The sequence below is a fragment of the Rhinolophus sinicus genome, chromosome 1 (genome assembly GCF_057876585.1).
Source record: "Rhinolophus sinicus isolate RSI-liver-muscle chromosome 1, RSI-T2T, whole genome shotgun sequence".
Taxonomy (NCBI): Eukaryota; Metazoa; Chordata; class Mammalia; order Chiroptera; family Rhinolophidae; genus Rhinolophus; species Rhinolophus sinicus.
In genome coordinates this window covers 77987719-78010451 of record NC_142501.1, presented here as the reverse complement: position 1 = coordinate 78010451, position 22733 = coordinate 77987719, and the positions used below count along the sequence as shown (strand labels likewise).

The window sequence follows — 22733 nt, the reverse complement described above, 5'->3', positions numbered from 1 at the left end:
CCACAGATCATTAATAAAACAAGGAACTGGTATAGAATTTGAATAGTTGTAAAATTTCAGAATTTCTTGGTAAATTAGCATTATTTGGCTTAGGTTTTGATTGGGGGGGGAAGAATTCAATTTATTGGGGGGAGGGGGAGGGTTGAGAAATAGGAAGTACTCTAAGTTAACTACTCACTGTACAGCTTAACAGAAAGTGTACAAAATTTTCTACCTCTTCTAATGATGCAAACTACTTCCTATGTCTACTATCAGTTCAGAACTGTCAGCAGAACTTTCCACAATGGCAGAAATGGTCTGCACTTGAGAACTACTAATCGAGAACGTTTACTGAGCTCTGGAAATGTAGCTAGTGCATATGAGGCATGAATTCCTCCTTTTATTTTATTTTGACTAACTTTAATTGTCATATGTGACTGGTGGTTATCATATTGGATACCACAGGTCTAGATGCTGCTCCACTTCCACCATCTTTTGAATCTCCACTAAAATTCTTCTATGAAACATTTCCAGGTCCCATTGCCTAGTAGTCATTTTTCTCTGGTATGTCTCTTTTCTCTGGTATGCCACAGCAATTTAACTATACACACAAAAGTTGCATGGGGTTAGGTTGGCATATAAGGGAAATTAATTTAACCAAAATTAATCTTAGGAGTCCCTTATAAAGACGACCAGTAATTCCTAAATCAAGTTTAGCCAGTTTGTCCATTAAATTGGAAACAAATTCCTGTTTATTCAGTTAAACATCAAATGTGGTAGCAGCTTTGGCCATGATGCAAGAAATATTCCCACCTAAATATCCAATTGGAGAGGCACAAATGAGATCAACAGAAGGAACAGAAAATTCACTTGCAACCATATCACACTTATTCTGGTGAAAATGGGCGTGGTATAGTCATACAACTGCACCTCTTTCTCTTTTCCTTCTCTACTGTTCCTTCTCTCAACTTACCTGTCTTTCTTTCCTAACTACCTACTTCCTTTCAGTCTTCTGCAACCATCCTAGATATGTCAATTCATGTAAATTAAATCTAGGTATGATGGAATTCCATGAAAAGGGCACTTATAAATTTCTATTGTTCATTATTAATGCCTAACTTCTCTGTCCTACTCAATTATTTATCTTTCTTACCCATAAGTCAATATTTTCTATTGTTGCCAAATGCAAAAGCATTGCATTTAAGCTACATCGTTATTTGTTCTTATTTATAATAAGATTAAGAACTGGTTGGAAAGCAAGAGTACCAAACTTAAAAGCCTTCAGTGGCCAAGCAGGTTTCGGAAAAAAGGGAGGGGGGGTGTCCTTGTCTAATGTGTGACAGCCATTACTCAATTCCTGTTGGTGACGCCACAGAGTGATATGAGGCCAGGGTTGCCAGCTCTTTCAAGTTTCAAGGGACACCAGAAACGCAGGTGTTTATTTGAAACCCAATTTATAAATGTTTAATGTATTCAATTAACAGAAAAAAAGGATACTGAATGTACTGGGTGTGCCAAAAAAATGTATACACATTTTAAGGGATGTTATCTATGTATTACTTTTCGAAGGTGAATTGAATTACGGTAGCAATGTGTAGTATGACATTTGCTCAAAAGATGGCATTAATCAAATGACTGCTAGCGTCACCATGCAACGGGGAGGACAAAGACAATGGCAGAAGCCCGGCTGTCGTTTGAGAAGCGTAACCCCATTTTGAAGTCATATTTGAAATCTGAGAACACTGTGGAAGTACAACAACAATGGAGGCTAAGTATGCAACAGAACCTCCAACACGCCTAACAAGTGCACGCATTCGTGGTAAGTTTGAGACGCGTGGTACTGTGCACAAGGGTAGATCCGGGACACCTCGCACAGCAACAGGTCCTGCTTCTTCTGCTGTGGTGTTGGAACGGTTTACATGCTCGTCACAGAAGTCTACCGAACAATATTCACCGTAATCAGAAGTGTCTGGACGCTGATGGTAACCACTTTGAGCACCTCTTGTCATCGCAAAACTGAAACCTGACTTGTATTCATCTTTTGTTATCAATATATATTGAGTAGTACAATTTTAATACAGTTTTTTCCTTTTTTAAAAGGTGTATACATTTTTATGGCACCCTCTGTGTTATGTAAATGTCTTCTGGCAAGATCCTGCAGGCCACGGATTTCTGCTCTCTGCCCTAAGGTATAAGTTCTCTAGGCATTTCTCTGCATTCAACCACTCTTACTTTGCACCCAGCTAGGAATACTTTGGTGAGCAAGAAAGATATGTAACTTGCTTGCTCTGGGACAACTTATATTTTGATAGAGTAAATAGATAATAAAAAGGAAACAAATTAATAAGTTAAGTTTAGATCATCATAAAGGGTTACATCTAAAGTAAGCAGAATGATTAAAGAGAGATGAGCTTATTTAGATTAAATGTTTAGGGAAATCAATCTCCCCTTTAGCTTTTCTGATACAAATGAAACAATTACCTCAAGGGAAGGCTGAGGGGTGGCTATTTTAGAAGTCAGTGGTGGTGTTTATTTACATTGCTTTGGGGATTAACACATCCTCTTTGCAGGCTAGACTCTATAAAAGAACATTATTAAACCCTTAAACAGAAAAATTCTGAACTAAAGTAGAGAACTCAGTTCTTCCAACATTCTGTAATAAAGTAAAACTTATCTGAAAATCTGAAACCTTTAAATCTCTCAGATACCCATATAAACAATGGGCCAAGAGCTACTAGAAGCAGATCAACTCATCAAATGCATATGTTTAAGAAATTTAATTGCCTAACCATTTACTACAGTCATATTATATTAAACGGGATACTAAATTTCACTCTGGAAGGTTTATTATTTCCTAGGCAAACTCAAGTAAAAGTCACAATTTGACTTGTAGTTACGCATTTTATTGAGAGTATAATAAATTACGGATACTTAAATTCTAATGGGATACACATTCACACACAAAATTAAATTCTAGCAGAATTTTATACTTAGGGTACTATATCATTTTCAATAAAAAGTCAAAATATAGGCATCTGGGTTCTTCAGATTTTGAGAGAACTATATTAAAAGAAAACAAAACTCAGATAGCCATGAAAAATAAGTGTTCTTATATCACTTCTCGCTTTTATGCTCCAGAAATATCTAGGGAAGATGATGGCTTGAACATATGCAACTACTAGGTCATCGTCATAACTGTTCAGTAGTTGCATTTAACCTCCACATCTCATGTTACTATTAGACCAATATTGTCAGACTCTCATGAGCCCTCCACTAGTCCTCCTGAGAAAAAAGGAGAGACTAGCTGGATGGGTAACCTGGGGATCGAGCTGGGCACAGATGGCTCGTTGGCACCATTTGCGGTCTACCTGCTTGCAGACTGTATATTTTGGTATGCGTTCTAGGCCACACAGCTAGGCAGACTGTCCTGAGAAGAGAAGGTCTCTGATTGCCCATGCTCTTGTGACTGGGTGTAGAAGTCTAATTAAGGAAAAAGTATTAGCACTCCCAATTGCCACATTGTATGCCATATTCAAAACAGCTTTCTCAGTAACCGGGAAAAGGGAGATATCCATCTGATTCTGATTCTTATACACTCTCACTTGGTCTGACCTAGCCATACAGAAATACAGGCTCTCAGAATTCAACTGTAATCACCAGTAAATATACAACTGTAGAAAATCCTGCATCAACACTATAAACTAAGGAAGAACACCTATCAAGATGCCAGAAACTGAGGAATTTCCTAGATATACTGCACATGGAACCTAATTAAAAAGACATTAAGGGCCTAAAAAAACGTCACAACACCAGGAAACTACCCAGTGTTGTAGAAGTAAACAAAGTGTGTCTGGCAGAATTCCACCAATGCATCTTAATTTGCAGGGTTGGGAGCTGGAAGTGCGGACAGGCCATGGGAGACACGGCACACACATCATGTAGTGTAACTCAGAGCAGCTGTGCTATACAACATACAAAAAAACAAGTGTGCCACGGCCTTTTCCTTCTAGGAAAAGCTGATGAACCAGAAAGGGGTTTAGACACAGCCCCAGCACAAACCTGGCACTGAGGTCAAAACAAAAACCCAGACACTAAGGGTCAACTCTGGTACTACACAGACATCAAATGGCAGAGGGAAAGGCAGCAGGTACAAAACTCTTCTGCTGGGCTTTGTAGAACTCCATCTTCCTTCTGCCTTCCTTTTTAACTTTTAGAACCTTCATCCTGTAGTGCCGATGTTTATCAACCAGCGCTCCAGCATAAGTTCCGTGAGAAAGACCTTCAGGGTCATCTTGCAAGACAGGGAGACAAACTCCATTTCTGAACAGACCGCCCCCCACACACACCCATTTGCAAAGATGACTTAGCAGGGAAAAAGTGTGTGTGCGTGTGTGTGTGTGTGTGTGTGTGTGTGTGTGTGTGAAATAACTTTAAAACATACAATAATACGAAGAATAACTCACTTTTGAAAAAATTATTTCAGGAAACATTAAACTCATCCTTCTCTTCTCAACAGAAATTGAAAAACATGGCCTCAATGAAACAAGAGATCTTAGAACATAGAATAAGACTTTGTAAAGAGCTGTGAAGGATCAGCTAAGGAAGAAGCAGGATTTAACGGTAGCTGGGTTTCTTTAGGAAATAGTTTACTGAATCTGAAAATTCAATAGCAGAATTTAAATCCTTGTAACAATGAAATAAACAGTAGAATCAATCAGTAGAAAACATACTTCTTTCATCCCCAAAAAAAGAAAAACATCAGATAGAGAAGAAAGAAATTCTAGGTAAAGAACAGAAACCAATCTACAGGAAACTTTACAAGGGTCATCTTTTTAGTGTAAGATTTTTATTTATTTTTTGACTCTTAAAATCATCAATACAGAAAAATTGAAAAACTACAAAGGAGAAGATTATCAAACAGGCTTCAAATTTTCCCAGAAGCCAAAGGAAGCAATATTACATACTCATTAACATACTTTTGCAAGGTTTTCATTCATGATTAAAAACAGGAAAACAGTGACAGACATGCAAGAGTCCTTACATATTTGTATGTAAAGACAATATGGATGTACATACAGAGCCAATAGGAAGATGAAATGAATAAGCAGCTATTGTAAATGCTGTCGTAAGAGAATGTACAAGGTACAAGTAATTTCTAAGGAAAAAAATATGAATCTGTGAAAACAAAAAGCAGTAATAATGTGCCAAAAAGAAATAGAGACTAGTAAAAAGCAAAACAGTAAACGCTGTCAGTTTTAAAAGAGAATATCGATGTATCTTTTTTCACTAATAAATTAACGAATAGGAACATAGATGTTCATGTTCTTTAGAAACTGAAGGTAGATATTACTGGAACTGAAAACGATACATTCCTCTCAAATAACTTATGAGAGAAACAGATACAAATATTTCTGCTAAGGCAATATACCTATGTGACATACATTTAAAGACAGTGTATTAGAATGAAAAGATAAAATACAAGCGAAGATACACACACACACACACACACACACACACACACACACACAGACTACTGTGGGGGGACTGTGCAGGGGAAAGGAGCGAGACACATACATATATACAATCTATTCTATGAACAAAGGTAGGGACGGTGACAAGAATATCTCTAGATGACATCTGAGCATTACTAAAATCTGTGGAGTAGGCATGACTACTAAGTTGTTAAAGAAAAATAAGCAAATTAGAGAGGTTTTGTGCAGTAAAAAATAAAGTATTAAAAGTATATGATAAAAGAGAAATAAATGTAGGAACTTAGGGTAGGGAATGGTAACATCTCTATTCTTTCTTCACTTCAACAGGTAAAAGAAATGGATATTCAGAGAATTTGAATATTACGACTGATAAGGTTGCTTTAATATTAAGTTCTACACTCTATAAAAGGTACACCTTTCATTACTATGGAGTTTGTAACAGAAAAAAAACTTCAGGAAATTTTCAAAAGGAAGCCTTTTCTTTTATCACAATTAATTGAAACTATAAATTTTAACTGTACCAATGAAAAACTGTAAATTAAACAACTACTTTATTAAATAAAAATAAGTCAAAACTAAAAATAGAGAACATTAGAAAACAGTGAAAAAATAACAAATGAAGAAACACCTATGCTTGGTTGCCAAGGAGTAATAAGGCAAATTTAGACCAAAATGCTTTCATTTTTAAGCACTATAAAGTTAAATAAATATTCAACATGAGTCTTCGAGAAAGACTCAGGGAGGCCCTGATCAAACACACCCCTATCAGACCAGATAACCTGGAAGGAGACATAATCCTTAGGGACAAGTTTGTAACTCAGGGTGCCCCAGATTTCTGCAGAAAGCTACAAAAATTGGCTATGGGAGCCAAAGGCACCACAGAACAATTGCTTAAGGTAGTCAACACTGTGTTTTATAATCGAGACCAGGAGGAGGCACAAAATGAGAACAAAAGATCAAAAGGAAAACGGAGATACTTGTAGCGGCCCTTCGGGCCACTGGCCCACAGGAGACCAGGGGAAAATCCAACTGTTATCAATGTGGATGGTCCAGGCACTGGAAAAAAAAGTGCCTTCAGAGACTGGGGGCAACATAGAGACCACCTCGACCGTGCCCCCTCTGTGGAGGAAACCAATGGAAATCAGAATATCCTGGGAGGCCTCAACCCCAGGGGCCAGCTGCATCCATCCAGGCCCCCACACAAGACTGAGGTAGCCCAGGGCTCTTAACCATGGCTTCCACATTCCAGTTGCCCATAGGGACCCCCGAGCCCCAGGTACTCTTAGAAATAGAAGGAAAGCCTGTTGACTTTCTTCTAGGTACAGGAGCCACCTTCTCTGTCCTCCTCTCCAGGCTAGGGACTCTCTCAAACCGCTGTGTAACTATCCGCGGAGTAACTGGAAAACCAGTCACCAAATATTTCTCACAACCCCTCAGGTGTTTGTGGAATGACCTACTGTTTTCTCATTCCTTCTTGGTCATGCCAGAAAGTCCCACTCCCCTGCTGGGAAGAGACCTCATGACAAAACTAGGAGCCATAGTCATCCTAGTCCCTGGACAAATTCCCAACTGCCTCCCAGTAACAGAACCAGACATCAACCCTGAGGTCTAGGCTGAGCCTGGAATAGATGGCCGTGCCCTAACAGCTGCCCCAATCCGTGTTTATCTCAAGGACCCCCAAGGTTTCCTTGCAGGAAGCAGTACCCCTTAAAACCTGTGACTCGACAAGGACTAATCTGTTATCAATAACCTTAAAAAGGCAGGGCTCCTCAGGACATGTAACAGTCCTTGTAACACCTCCATCCTGGGAGTCCGAAAACCCAGCGGAGACTAGCAGTTGGTGCAGGACCTCCTGCCATCAATAAGGCAGTCATCACCCTATACCCTATAGTCCCAAATCCTTACACCCTTTTTAGCCCAAATACCTAAAGAAACCAAATGGTTTACTGTTTTAGGCTTAAAAGATGCATTTTTCTGCATATCCTTACACCTTGAATCACAATCCCTTTTTGCCTTTGAGGACCCCAAAAGCCAGACCTCGCAGCTCACAGGTCCTTCCCCAGGGGGTTAGGGACAGCCCACATTTATTGGACAGCCCTCTTAAAGGACCTGTCCAAATTCTCCTCTGACCAGTGTACCCTGTTACAATATGTAGATGATCTCATTGTGCGCTCCCTCCGAGAGCCCTATCAGCTGAACAACTGACCTCCTAAACTTCCTGGCTACAAGGGATTACAAAATTTCTAAGGCCAAAGCCCAGATGTGCCAGACCACAGTCAAATATGTGGGCTTAGCACTTTCAGAGGGAGAGAGCCCTAGAGCCAGAAAGGGTCCAACCCATTTCCACGTACCCCTAGCCCAGGACTCTTAGGCAACTTAAGGGGTTTTCTTGGCGTAACAAGATATTGTTGTCTATGGATTCCTGGCTATGGGAAGATAGCCAGACCTCTGTACCAAATAATCAAAGACACACAAGAAGCCAAGATGCCCCTGGTGCTTGGGAACCCCAAGGACAAGCAGGCCTTTAACCTCTTGAAACAGGCTTTCCTAACTGCCCCGGCTTTGAGCCTCCTGACCAGGGAGCCCTACAACTTCTGTATCACAGAGAGAACAGGAATGTGCTGGGGGTCTTGACCCATCCAAAAGGGTATTTAAGCAAGGAGCTGGACTTAGTAGCTTGCGGGTCACCTGCCTGCCTCCAGTCACAGCAACCACCCTCCTACTACCAGAGGCTCTCAAATTCACCCTGGGGCAAGACCTCACAGCACACACCACACACCACACACCACATTCAGGGATTACTAAACACTGAAAACAGCCACTGGCTCACAGATGCTCGTCTCTTAAAATACCAGGCCCTGCTGTTAGAAGGCCCAGTAACTCAAACCAGGACATGATCTACCTTAAACCATGCCACCTTCCTCCCTGAGGATGACACGGGACATACATATGACTGTCAACAGGTGTTAGCACAGACCTTTGCGGCCAGGTGGGACTTGCAGGATGTGCCCCTAGACAACCCAGAGTGGACGCTCTTCACTGATGGGAGCTCTTTTATAGAAAATGGGGCTCACAAACCTGGCTATGCCGTAGTCCCTTTGCATGAGATCACAGAAGGAAAGGTCCTGACCCCAGGGACTAGAGCTCAGCTAGCTGATCCTTGGAAATGAGCAAAGACGAAAGGGCTAACATATTTACTGACTCCAAATATGCCTGCTTACAAGCCCATGGAACGAATCATCTGGAAAGAAAGAAATTTCTTAACAGCCACTGGGTCTCCCATCTAATACCATCAGGAGATTAATCGGTTACTCCAATCAATACACCTCCCCTGAAAAATAGCGGGTCATACATTGCAAGGGACACCAAAAGGCAAACGATGAAGTTTCTGAAGGTAACCATCTAGCAGATCAGGCAGCCAAAAACGCCGCCAAACTAGCTCCCACAATTGGTCCCCTAGTCTGGGACGGGTCGGCAACACATATTAGGCCCCAACACACACAGGAAAAACAAAAGTGGACAAAGGAGAGGGGCTACACTTATCTGCCTACAAATGACTATAATGTGAGGATGGCCGTCTTCACCTCCCAGCAGCAAATCAGTAGAAGGTCCTCAAAACCCTACACTAGATCTTCCATTTAGAGCAGGACAAAACCCAAGAGTTGGCTCAATGGTTATTTACAGGCAGACATTCACAAAACTATAAAAAACATCCTTACCTCCTGTGAAGTCTACCATAGAAACAATCCCCTAGTGCATCCTCAAACACCCATGGGAATACAAGGCAGGGTAAATATCAAGGGGAGGACTGGCAGTTAGATTTCACCCCCATGCCCGAAGCAAAAGGATACAAATATCTCCTACTGTAGGTAGATACGTTCACACATTGGGTTGAGGCCGTTCCCTGCCAGATTAAAAAGCTACAGAGGTAGTTAAAGCTCTAATCACAGAAATCGTACCCAGGTTTGGTCTCCCCAGCTCTCTCCAAAGCGAGAAAGGACCCTCTTTCAAATCCGAGGTCACCAAAGGAGTCTCTAAAGCTTTGGGAATAAACTACCATCTCCACTGTGCGTGGAGACCCCGGTCCTCTGCCCAGGTAGAAAAGACCAATGACATTACTAAAAGACATCTGCGAAAGCTATCCCAAGAAACCAGCCATAGCTGGACCACCTTGCTCCCTATAGCTCTCTTTCATATACGAAGGAGATGAAGGGCCCCAACAAAGGGGCCCTAAGCCCTTCTGCAACACATTACAGCTCACTTCCGCGTTGCGACTGCCCCTCTCCACTCACCGGTTCTCCCTAAAAACTTACCCCTCAAGCACTTTAGCTTCCACAGTCTCCGCTATACTCAACATGGATCTAACTTTAATTTGGCAAAAACTGAGTGGGGCCAAACCCCAAACCCTCTATACATATGGGTTTAATCTTAATCGAATACCTTAGGAAGGTCTCTTTTTCTTCTGTGGCACCAAAGCCTACATCGCCCTACCCCCTGGTTGGACGGGCCACTGTAGCCTTGCTGTCCTAGCTCCCATGGCAGACTATGCTCCCGGCACCAGCTATATGCTACATGTTTTAGAACAACTGTGTCCCAGAGCATGGACAGTCACAGTAAGTAGTGCCGGCTCTAATCCCGCTTCTGACCGGGATTTTAGGAGCATCTAGTATCGCCTTAGGGGGAACCTCCATCCATCTATCAATCCAAGTAGCAAAAGCTTTAAAAGAAATCACTACTGGAATACAGAAGCTGATCCAACAGGTGGATTCACTAGCAGGGGTGGCTCTTCAAAACAGATAGGCCCTAAACTTATTAACTTCCTATGGGGGGGAACATGTGCCTACCTAAAAGAGGAATGCTGTTTCTACATAAATCACACTGGGCTCGTGGTCACCAGCTTAGACACTGTAAATGAACTTGTAACTTCCATCAAAAATCTCTCAGACTGGTGGACATCCCTGAGAGCTCAACTCTTACGACGTCTATGGCCCCTCTTGGTTCCTTTACTAGTCCTTCTCTTTCTGCTCTCATTCAGAGCCTGCATCCTCAATCTGCTCGTTTGGTCTATCTGTTCTCACCTAGAAACCATAAAGCTACAAATGGTACTCAACATGGAGCCACACATGGACCTCCAAAACCCACCCATCTACCGCAAACTGCTAGACCGCCCTCTGACCAACTAGCCCACTGCCGGCCTATACTCTGCCCCTTCTCAGCAGGAAGCAGCCAGTGGTCTTCGCCCCTCCCCCTAACAGCAGTTAGGGTTACGTCATCAGAGGGGGTACTGAGATAAGAAAGTCACAGGCAGTCAGGGACAGGACCATGGTGGTAGACAAAGACCAAGGCCAAAGAAATAGTTTCAAAGTAGCTGACAGAAAAATGTGGAGAAGGGAACTGGGCGGGAGGGGCTACCTCATCAAGCTGCAGAGTCAGCCAAGACACCAGCCCAGGTACTGGGATACTGCGGGGGGCAATCAGCTGTTGCTAAACAACTTAAAGATTGCAGACTCAAGCACGTATAGTCTGCGGGGCATTCTACTTTCGGATCCCGACCCTCTCTCCGGAGAGCTTTTCTCTTGCACATTACAATAAAACTGTACTGCTTAAACTCTTCCTCTCAGATCCGTGTTCCCATTCTTCGTTGACTGGAGATCATGCTCCCAGAAACACACCTGGATACCCGCATCACTTGGGAAAACAGAAGGGGCAGTCCGCACACACTACCACTTGACATCAGTTACAAAGCCCAACAGGAAGAATTGTCAATTAAGGACCTCAACAGAAAGAGACGCATCTTTGTAGTCATATTACTTGACTATTCTAGCAGCAATACGTAAGATTCCTTCCTTGCCCAGCAATTCAGCCAATAGAAACCATCACCACCCTGAACTCTGGCTTTCCTCTAATGGACTTTCATTCAAAACAAACCCTCAACTTTCCACTTCTACTCTGTAAAGTAACATCCCCTCCTTTGTTTGTTACACTTGGCTATAGTTTTTGTGATAGCATGCTTATCCTGAATTGCAATTCTTTGCTGCTCTCGAATAAACCCATCTTGTTGGTAAAATAACTGGCTGAGTGTTTTCTTGTATTTCTTTTTTAAAGACAACAAACATCAGTGAAGGGACTTTTTTAAGGGGCAAAAATGCTCAGGGACACTTGGTTGAAAGACCACATTTTGCCCGTATACTCATGGCATCATTTTGTATCACAGTATGTAACTATGCATTAAATAATTACGGATTAAAGTTCAGTCTGTGTCAGCCACTATGTTAGGTATTCTTAAATTCTTTCCTTCCCCCAAGCAGGTTATTAGCTCCCTACATAGGTACCCTGTCATATTCACCATTCTCTCATCCTGGTCAGATGATGGGGGTTCAAAAAATTTTGTAAAAAAACATGAATAAAAGGAAGAATCTATTTATTAAAAGGGAGTACATACAAAAGAAAAAAGGGATTATCAAACACGATTTTAATTGAAAACACTTAAAAATATTCAAGAACTCAGTGGGTCTCAGCATCGTTAAGCATTCTTGGATGTGAGACTGACTTAGGATGCATCCTCACACTGTAAGCCAAGGCTAAACAGTTTCGGTCCTGGCCCAGGCTCAGCTGGCGTAGAACTTTATGATAACTTTAGAGCTAAAAGCATCTTGCTGCTTTGGGTTATAAAGACTTAGAAATTTCTGTGTCTGGGCTGACAGTGCAAATGCAGAAAATGCTCTAGCCTTGTACCTATTTCCAACACCACAGTGCTGAGTATGCATCAGATTTTAGTGGACGCCCTCCTTCCGCCTTCAGGCAGCATACTTTCCACTGTAAGTTTTATCCTAACAAAAGTGTACTTACCTATGACTAACACACTCCAGTTCTTGGGAAGAACCTTAACAAAATTACTGTCTCTCCCAGCTTTGTTTTCATCAACTAAACTCACCAAACTAAGAAGACAGTGCTGAGTCAGCGCCTCCCCATGTGATGACCCCTCCCTAAGCCCGGAAGAGAGGACAAACATCTGCCTGGTGATTGACCACTGGCTATATTATTTCAACTTAGTGCCTACACTTCATTTCCTCCTTCTCAGAGGAAACACAATGACCAGCAAATGTGTTTTGCTACTGTCTACTCTTTTCGGGCCTACTTCTTTAGAAAGATAATTATTCTAAATCAAGCCTGATGAAAATGTCAGATATGTCACAGAGTTCCTGAATATTCAGATTATTGTCCCCTCGATCCCCATGTCAATCTCCTTCACCAATTATCCCATCTGCACTGCGGACTGTACCATTCTTCCAGTCTCTCAGTCTAGATATGTGGGACTCATTGATTTCTTCTTCATCCCTTATGTTCAGTCTCTCAAGCCTTAGCAAAGGAAATAGTGTCTTGATTAACAGGGATGGGGAAAGAGGTTCAGTGGCCACAGCATCCCTCTAAGGAAGAGCAGTGTTCAGGATAAGGCTGGTGTTATAAATGTGGTGGAGACCAGGATGCTTCTGCAATAGACACTTAAATAGCTCTGCCGTAGAAATGCACAAGCTTTTCAGAGAATGAGGATGAGTGAGGTAAACAGGAAAAAGAAGGTAAGATGCCCAGCAATGCGGCAGGAGGCCAGTACCTGAGGAGACAGTAGATAACTAAGCAATCGATGAACTTGCCAGAGCAGTAATAGCTGAGGGGTTTTTAAAGACTGAGATTTCTAACAGTCCATTTGAAGGTGCTGTGATACACGGCAAACCCCTTGCTGTTATCAAAACCTCATTATAGTCTCGGTACACAGTGATAATAGTGGCGCTGTGTACCGAGAGGCCCTGGGTACACATGGGGCCCTGGGAAACAGATCATTTCAGCCAAGCAGGAGCCAATGTGTAACAGATCCAGACCTCAGCAAAAGCAAACACTTTTTAAAAAAAGAGTTGGCAGTGGCTAGGAAAACATGGGCCCTTCTACGAACACTAACGGATAGTAAGGTCACAGGGAATGCCAACATATGTGGGGCAGGAATTCAAGCTAATACTTATTTGAATCTCTGAAGAGTCGGTGGCCACAGTTTGGACGGTATGAGTCTCCCTGATGAGCCATCTCCATTCCAAGCCACACCACACTTGTCCCAACACTCACTGCTCTCCACGTTCTCCAACCTGATCAGGCAGGCGCACACCTCATAATAACAAACTACTAACCATTAACCAAGCAACATGACATGCCAGGTAAGCACTTTCTATCACTATCTCCTTTGACATTTACTACAATGAAAAATAACTCCATTCTGTCAGAAGTGAGACAATGGAGACTCCAGTTAACAAACGTGACCCGCATCACACTGCTGGTGAGTGGCAAGGCTAAAAACTAAACACATCTGCCTGAGACAAAGCCCCACGCTCCTTAGGGTTCACTCTACTGCATCCTTTACAGCTGAATGCTTAGTTTCTAAATGCCAATTTCCCCTGACGGGTCTCCAAAGAAACCCTGGACATAGTGAGTGCTGAAGCCCAGCAAGGAACAAATTTAGTAGATAATTTAATATTCCCCTAAAGATGATACTCAGTGAATGAAGAATCTAAGAATATATATGCTTTTGTCACATTTTTTAATACTGGCTGTAAATACAAAGATATAGCCAAATGTCAGAAGTTTTGCTAAGGAGATGCCACGAGTATGTATGTAAATGAGAGCTCTTCAAAAATACTGACTACATATTTTAAAGTATAAATTTAGAAAACAAGCCAGTTATTTTCTTCATATAAATAAAATTAAGTTAGTTCACAATTTTTTTTTTTTTTAATCCTGATACCCTACTCTGGACAGAAATAGTATGTCTTGAATAAGGAAGAAATTAAAATAGGGAAAAGACAAAACACAGGACATAATCCAGTGGCATCACCATTCATCACATACTTATTTTCAATATATGTCTAAAAATTAGGTTGAGATAACCCAAAATCTGTTAATATGATACTGTTTGCATTTTGCTGAGTGGAGTACCAAAGATTTAATAAACACGTTTACGTTTATCCAGGTCACTTTATTCATCAAATTCCAGGTTTCTAACCAGAGGCATTAATTCATCCAAGCATTAACTTGAGTGAATAGTTTCAATGTATTTACAGTTTACAAACAAGCTTTTGGGCTGTCATCTATAAAAAGGCATGGCTTCTATTGTTACAATAGAACTTGGAACAATTATCGATTATTTTTTTAACTTTTCATATTTCCAGCTTTTCACAAAGCAGGATTTAAAAATTATTAATCAAGTTTATAGTATATCTATCAGCCAAGTACTGGAATTTTGCCAGTGCTTGAGCTAGCACTCCGTGCTTATGTATTAATCACACAGATAGCTACTGACACACAGGATCAAGGCCTTAATGTTACAGTGTATCTCATCACATAAAAGTGCCTTTGTACCATCCTTGAGAATTTTTCAATAAACAAAGGAAGTATTTAAAATTTACAATTAGAATCTTATCTCCATTTTAAGATAAGTTTCAGACAAGACATTTGAGGGGGGCAAGTTACTTTACATTCCTAGGACAGCTTCTTCATCATTTTATGTAACGAAATAAAAGCAAGTTTGGGTTTAAGCAGGGTTCAAGATGAGTGTTTAAAAAGACTGTTTCCACATACACTATGGTACTGAGACACATTCTCTTGATACAAATGTTCAAAAGATCTGATCGGGATTTGCCTCCTAAAGCAGGGTTCTTCAAACAACAGTGATGGTACTACTAAGAGGAAACACTGGCTGATACACTATAATCGAAAAGAATTTTCCCATATTCTACTTCATTTAATTGACATACAGCCATGGAAGCAAGTCTGATATCATCATGTCTGTTTCACCAATGATGAAACTAACGTTCAGAGATTAGGATCAGGTGAAACTTGAGAGGTGGAGAACTGTATCGATTCCCCCAATTCTTGACACCCAACTCAAGACTCTTCCCTTATCACTACACTGGCTCCTTCAAAGACATCTTACCCACTAATATGCATTTCTCCAATCAAATTCGTGTTAAATGTTTAACAAATGGCAAGCTCTCACTAGATAGATATTCCTAGCAAATGACACTAAACCAAAATTACTTCACGATATCTTCAGGTTATTTCATTATGGTTAAAACTTACTCATACTATAAGGGATAATATGCTTTGAGTTGTCTGAATGGAAAATAATTATTCCACAGCTTTGCTTTCAGATTAGTCTTATTAGTTACAGGGTTATACATCTAATCTTCTACACTACACTTATAAAATGAACACTGTCGTGGATAATTTTATAAAATTTATAATTCAAATTAATTATTCTAGATTTAATATCCATGCTTAGGAATAAAACTGCACAACCAGGTTCGTAAGTTAATGCAAAATTGATCTTCAGTTTTATGCCAATTTACACTGACACCCATAAGAGTACATAAGAATTTCCAAGGAGCCGTATCAATTCTTGGTATTATTAGTAAATTGTAGAATATTATACAACAGTGTAAGTGAATAAGATAGAGCAACATACACAAGGGTGATATTTTTCAAAAATACAGTTGTTTTTTAAGTGAATGGCACAAGCTTCACAGAGGTAAATACCATTTTTATACAGCTCAAAACCAGACAAATGTAAATAGAAAGATACATACGAGTGCATTTATGGCAAAACTACTTGTAAAAAAAAAAAAAAGAAAATAATAAACACAAGATTCTGAATGATGGTTTTTCCTGGTAAAGCAGGAATATGGGATTTGGGAGATGCCCTTTGATATTTATGTTATATACATTATTTTATAGATGTAAAATTTGTATTTTTAAAGTGATCACCACAGAACGTCTTATTCAACTTTACAGCAAATTGTTAAAAACACTATTTCTGCCAAAACAGTCAAGATTCTTGATCTTCCTCAGTCGCACCTAATCCTTTGATACTTCAATCATACTCTTTTGAAGGGGCTCTCTTGTCATTATCCACGGTGACAACTGCCTCATCCACTCCTGTCATACCCTCCTTTTGTCTACAGGTTTGTGTGTTAACTCAGATCTTACTGAGCTGCTTCCACCGACTTCGTGGGATCCTTCATCCTTGGCAGGATGTGCAATGTGTTCATGTTACATAGCATTTGCAAGTGGTTTTGAAATGTTCACAGAAGGCAGCACAAGACTATCGATTTGATGAGAAAGAGTGGAGATGCTGGCTGCACTAAGCAGAGAGAGATATATGAATAAGGAGTAATTTGACAAATCATTAATAAATATTTTCTTGTTTTTGACGGCAACCTCCTAACTGCAGGAACTGTGATAACAAGCACTGACTGTCGGATGCCTAAACATGAAGTACATTCCCTAACCTACATAGAGCCTCCAAATGTTCTTCAATGAACTATGTGGCTGGAACTGCTGGCCCCTCAATGTTGCTATAAAGAGGATAAGACAATTTATATGAAAAGCTCTGCAAACATTCAAGTACATTTAATCAAATGTTAATATTTTAAAGAGATTTCATGCACGAACAAATTGCAAGAGAAAGCAATTACACAAATGAAGCAATACTTGTTTCCACGTACAGACAAATGAACAAAGCACATCACGACAAATAATAAAGGAATACTTCACTAAGCATTTTCCAAAGATCACTAGAGGCGGCTCTCATTTACTTCCTAATAGAGTCCCAGAGGAATTATTTAAACTGCAAGCTCTTTATGTTGAAAATAGATCCAGTTACTGTCAACTTGACAGAAACATATCCATTGAATAGTATTTAGGCTATCTACAGCCATCCCCAAATTGAGAATATCTGGGGTGTGTCATGTGTTTTCTTTTTATCCCTGAAGATTGGGGCTTTATTTTAGGAAAAGAACCTGGACTAAACAACACAAGAGGTGAGGTACTTCTAAAATAGCAGTATTTTTATTTATCACTACTAGCACACTGATTCCAACGACCTTCACAGGAAGAAAAAGGCACCCGAGGCAAAGGGTCACTCAGAGCCACTTGGTGCATCTTCCTGTAGCAGGTGACATCTGGATTCGTAGTTGCCCATCCGTGTGGACAACCAGTTGGGAGGGCCATCACTTCCTCTATGTGGTAAATTCCCTTCAGAAAAAGGAAATGCTGTCAAAATGCACAAATGCCTCTACATGCAGCAAAACTGGTGATTACTGCTAAGTAATTCCCCGAACTTAAATCTCTCCAGGTTCACTGTCTGCCTGCTTTGTTTAAACGCCACCACCGTTCAGGATAGTAGGCTGACATTAATTATTCAAAGGCAGGAAGGAGGTCTGTATATTCCTTTGTCCCACGCTGTGACCAAATCTGGAAGCAGTAATACTTGCCCAAGCAGCGAGGCTACATCAGTAAGGTGAAACCTTCACGCAGCTTTACTACTGGCGGGACGATTGCTCCAAGCACTCCCAACTTCTTCTTTTGCAAAGAAAATACATGCTTTCCCCTCAACTCCTTGACAGACGCTGTCATAACCCAGCTACTCTGCTAACCAAGGACTTCTCTGTCCTTGGAAGTGTTTCACGTACAGTACCTCAAAGTCCTGACATTTCCACATGGGAAAACTGTAAATCATGATAGATGGGAAAAGAAATGCTCCTTCTACACATTGAATAAACCACTAACCCTGATTCCCAAACTAAACAAGGGCCGTCTGATATTGTCACTTGTAAGTATGGATGTAAGTTTATTTTGTTTTTTGTCTACCTTCTATTGTACCATTTTACATTTAGTAGTTGTTTGCTTTTTTTATTGTGGTTAAAATAAAACGCATTTTATTTTTTAAGAAAAATCAAGTTACTGACAAAAAAATGAATGGTACATACACCAAAAGTTAGCTTTGAGGGTAAAGGTAAATCTGACACTAAACTGTTAAGAGTGTGTCAATCAGGTCTGTATCAGTTACAAGTGACACCCAACTCAAACTGAATTATACAAAAAAGGAGGACTCATTGGCTCACGTGACCGATGAGGTATGCACACTACCTGTCAGGATTCTGTATTGCCGACTCAAGCCCTGCCCTCCTTTCAGGAATGATGAGAGCTCCCACCAACACCAGGCCATCTTGCTTTGAACTCACTAAGACACTCCAGGAGAAAAAGTTAAAGAATCCTTTCCAACGAAATTTCCAAGAATTGAGTCTCACTTGATCAATACCGGTCACTTAGTCATCAATTGGTCCCTGTGGGGAAGCAGTCCTTCCCCGGCTACACAGACTAAGAATACAGTAGGGGTCTCCCAAAGGATACTCCAGATATTAGGAGAAGAAAAGGGGATTTGATGCTGAGAGGCACGAACAACACTCAACTACTGCTCCATACCTTAAAGGAACAAAGGATAAAACCAGACATACTGAGTAGCTCAACCCACCTGCCCACCGCCTCTCCTCTAATAAGGCTTCCAGTAATGAGAATTTAAATTACATTTGCCTACAACACTGATAAATCTGAAAAAGTTTTCCTTCACAGTGACTGCGAGCTGGGATTTTGGCAGGCAATCCAAATACAATAATGTACAGATGAACTTTGATTGTTAATCTCTATTTTGAAGAAGCTTTGATTTGAAAAAGCTGCTCAGATAATACTTGGAAAATACGCCTCACACAACACCTTTTTTCAGAGGGCTTTCTATAGATCATTTAACCCATCCTCAAACATTCCTATTCACAAGGAGATGAGTGCAGTTGTACTAGCTTCGAGAAAAGCAAATATAAGAAAACCCAGTTTCCAGGCCACGTAAATGCAGGAGTGCTTTTTCATATCCCCAAATGATAACAGTACTGCACGAACTGACACAGCTGAAGTACTGTTTTAAAAACAAGTATTTTTTTAAAAACAAATATTTAATTTACAAAGTTTTATTCCACAAATAAATTAGTAGAGCCTATCTATTATTTTAACAGGGGCTGTCAACTTCTTGTAATACAAAATTGCTAAGCCTAACACCCGAGGGGTTTTTTGTTTTTTGTTTTAAAACGATTTCTTAACTCAGCAAATTAGACTAATGGTGACAAAAATCAGTAACACAGTATTTTTTTCTAGAAGCCATGAAGAAAGGAGTGCATGGTGAAACAGTGAAATTACTCATGATTATTATTCTCTAAGAAATGCCTTAATTTCTCAATCTTTTCTCAACTTACTGCAAAAGGCAGAATAACGGAAATAGGAGCATATGTCATTCCTTCGGAGTATCTCCTGGAAAAACAGGTAGACGCCAGTGCATAAATCTCAGTCTCCTGATTCTGGTAATATCTGTATTTGTCCCTTCACAGATGTAAATGTAGGACCCCAGAATGTCCCAATGCCTAGCAAAACATGACCTACTAAGAATCCCTAAAGAATCTGTTCAATGATGGCATTAACTCTATCACACTTTTCTAATTAATGTGGTATAATTTATTTTTACCTGTATTTCCCTAGGAGGACCAACCACCTTCATCATCATAAGACAGGCTAACATTTGAAATCAATTAACTTTTGCATCAAAAACCTAGAAATGCATTTTAGAAGATATTAAAAATTTAAACATTTTTACCATTAATCAACTGTGTCTCCCAGAGAATTTATTATGCTTTGGTTATCTCAAAAGAGGAACCTAAATTTCAGAAGTTATGTGTGAAGTTTTCATGGTTTCTTTGAAAGAAATGAACTTTTGAAGTTGTTTTGTTTGTTTGTTTGTTTATGGATTCTTCTCAATTCAGCAAATAGAAATGAATAACTATTTCACTGGTCAGTTTCCTCCAATTAGTGATTAAACTTTCCAATATATAAAACTCCTGCCAATATCAGAAACTAATTATTAATAAACCAGTGTTATAAAAACATTGTATTTACTTTTAAACTTCAGCCCTCCACACAGTAAAGCCACAAATCAGGAAATTATTTAAACAATGTTTACACATTGCCAGTCTTTTTGCTTTTATGAAAATTTATTTCTTCATTTTATAAAAAAAATTACATTTTATTTTCAGCAAGCAAACTGGCATGCTAACATCAATGACTACAGCAATAAATGATTTCCTTTTTGTACATTTTTTAAAATTAACTTTACACAGTGGATCTATGGAGATTACTTGCTCCTAAGTGGAGGAGGGCAAGAGTGATGAGTAAAAAAAGGGAAGCAGCCTACAGGACCACGTATGTATCTGATATCTGCCCAAAAAGAAAAGCTACGAGGTCAACAAGGTACATGCCTTTATCTTGTTGGCTTAAGGGAGCAGTGCTCATTGAAAAAGAAGATGAAAAGTCTGAGAGAGAGAAACTGTCACTGCAGCAGCCCTCAAGGGCAGCAGGAACAACTGATCTAGGCGCCTGGAGGCTGGGTGCCTAGTGAAAGGAAGATAGTAACACCTGATAGGGGAGAGTCCAGAGCCTGTGCCAACCCACAGCACAGGATGAGTAGGGATAAAGAGAAGACGGAGGGGATGTACCTGAATATATTGCTAAAATTACCCCCTAAAGTCTTAGGTTCTTATTTATAAAGTTCATTGCTCCTATTTAAAGCAAAGCCCCATTGTTTCCTTTATTTTCTTTAACGTTCTTCATCCTAGATGTTGACTCATATCCACTAAGGGATAGGATGATGTTATGGAGTCAGATATCCCTAATTCAAAATTCATTTGGTGGAAGTAATGACTGATCTTTAAACCAAGAGAGTGGCTAGCTGCTCTTTCGTTTACGTGCCCAAGAATATAAACAGCTCACCTATTAGTAACTCAAGATAATCCCAGCCAGGAGATTCTTGTCACGTTAGAAAGTAGGAACTTCCTATAAATGAAAAAATTGACAGTCTTTGGGGGAGTGTCTAATTAATAACCATTTGGAAAAATGTTTAACTTCACCAAAAATATGGACTGCAAATTAAAATAGAGTGTCCCTTTTGCCCTATAAAAATCACAATAATTTTGAAAACTAAGAGCCAATAATATTTGTTGGATAAAGGACATGTTGACAACATTCTGGAGGCAGGGAAAATTGCTGCAATCCTTTGGAAATACCTTGGAATTCTGTTCACTCCTTTAATACAAAACTGTTTAATAGAAATATTCTAAACATGCAAGTATCAAAAATATATTTCAGACTTCATGCAATATATATGCTCCTAATTCCAGATACTTTCTGAAAAAGGGAAAGAAGAAAGCACTATAAAACAGTAACAGCAGGGGCTAATAGCAATACATTTTGAAAATCCATATTTTAATTATATATTGTACTTTATGAAGTAAATACTGGCAAATTTGCTACAACTATTTTCAATTTGCCTTCTTTAAAAGGACTAAAAATATTGAGTGTGTCACAGAATCCTGATATATTCACATATACTCACATACATATTATTCATGTACATTCATGTTTTCCCATAAATGAGCAATACTCGCACTATCCATGATTTCTTCAAGATTTAGCCACTCTAAATCCACAGCTTTTCTATTAAGAGATGATTTACAACAGTTTCAAAACAACTTTCTGAACAGTTTTCAAAATAACTTTATACTTTTTATTTCAGAAACCTAGGATTACACATCATTTTGCATTAGAATTTAACATTATCCCAGAAATTTGTTAACAATAAAATCACTCTCATAGGACATAGGTAAAGAGTACAGACTCTGAAGTCATACTTGCCTGGGTACAAATGTCAGCTTCGCCATTTAACTTTGGGTAACTTATTTGTTAACAATTTTCTCATCCAAAAACTAGAAATGCGCTCGTTCAGTAACTAAGTAACAACCAAGCACCAGGCACTACAATATCTGCCATCCTAGGATTCAGCCAAGGAAAACAAAAAAAAATGTCACTGCCCTCATAGAGAGTATATGCTGGTAGGATAATACCTCAGAAGCCTGGGGGGAGGAATTAGAAAAATAATATACAGTCATGTGTTGCTTGACGATGGGAAATGTTTTTAGAAATGCCTCATTAGGTGATTTTGCCATTGTGTGAACATCACAGAGTGCACTGACCCAAACCTAGATGTATAGCCCACTACACACCTGGGCTGCATGGTACAGCCTATTGCTCCTGGGCTACAAGCCTGGACAGCATCTTACTGTACTGAATACTGCAGGCAATTGGAACACTACAGTCACTATTTGTGTATCTAAACTTACCTAAACAAAGAAAAGGCAGAGCAAAAATACTGTATAGAGATAAAGTGTGTACGCATGTGTGTTGGGAGGGCAGAGGGAGGCGCCATGGGAGAGATAGTACATGTCAGGAGAAGGGAGGGAGAGAGGGAAGGAAGAGAAGGGGAGAGAAAGGGAGAGCAGAGATCTCCAA

The 22733-nt window shown here is 39.9% G+C and overlaps 1 protein-coding gene across 4 annotated transcripts in view; it reads right to left on the bottom strand.

Moving 5' to 3' along the window:
• Positions 1-22733, bottom strand: part of TMTC2 (transmembrane O-mannosyltransferase targeting cadherins 2) — a 388309-nt gene that overhangs the window by 303421 nt on the left and 62155 nt on the right. The window lies entirely within an intron of this gene.